The following is a 1,052-nucleotide window of genomic DNA, read 5'->3' on the forward strand; positions in this document are numbered from 1 at the left end:
CACAGGTCGGTGGTTCGAACCCATCAGGGCACAGCCCTCTCGTTGCATGAACGATTGTCCTTGAATGGACAAGCTTAAGGGCAATTACCTTTTAGCTCAGTGGTCGAGCGTTGGCTTTGGAAGCCACAGGTCGGTGGTTCGAACCCACCAGGGCACAGCCCTCTCGTGCCATGAACTGTTGTCCTTGAATGGACAAGCTTATGGGCAACGCCCTTTTCAGCTCAGTGGTCGAGCGCTGGCTTTGGAAGCCACAGGTCGGTGGGTCAAATCCACCCGGGCGCAGCCCTCTCATACCATGAGTTGTCCGTTCTCGGACTGACGTACGGGCATCGCCCTTATAGCTCAATGGTGGAGATCCGGCCTGTCAAGCCAAAGGCCAGTGGTTCGATCCCCGTCCGGGACACCACTTTCGCTGTTACAGCGCATCCACATTTGGATCATGCTCATCGAGCAAGTTGTTTCAAAACAACTATGCGTCTATCGAGCCGCTTGTGTCTGAACCTTGTTCAGCACAACACGAAGCACCTGCTTCCTTCGGGACCATTTCCCTAACACTACGAGGTCTCTCCACCTCCTGCTCCCGCTGCGAGCACCGCTCATACGTACGAGCTGGCTGCTGCATCCACTGGTCAGAGCCTGAGCTCAACTACTGACCTGCTCGCTCCCCACTCTAGTGGGAGGCGCCCAGCACCTGGCGACGCTATCGCACGCCATGGTGGCGCTTCGGCACATGATGTGCCCGGTCGTAAGCGTCAACGACGTCAGGGCAATCTTGCCGGAGGATAACCTCAAACTCCCATGAGTTCTGTGAGTGAGGGTAACCCCTCCACTTCACCAAGTACTGGGTACGACCCTGGCGTCTACGCCACGCCACAAGGCGTTCCACGTGAAAGTGGAGCTCACCATGCTCATCGAGCAGAGCAGGAGGAGCCCTTGCCTCAGCTGGGCTCTCGCGGGGAGAGTCAGCACTTGCCGGAACGACGTCTGCGTCCATACGACGCCGGCGTCCACGACGCGAACGTTCACGTTCACCGCCCATCGGTCGATCTCGA

Source organism: Phytophthora infestans, genomic scaffold, assembly GCF_000142945.1.
Source record: "Phytophthora infestans T30-4 supercont1.66 genomic scaffold, whole genome shotgun sequence".
Lineage (NCBI taxonomy): Eukaryota > Oomycota > Peronosporomycetes > Peronosporales > Peronosporaceae > Phytophthora > Phytophthora infestans.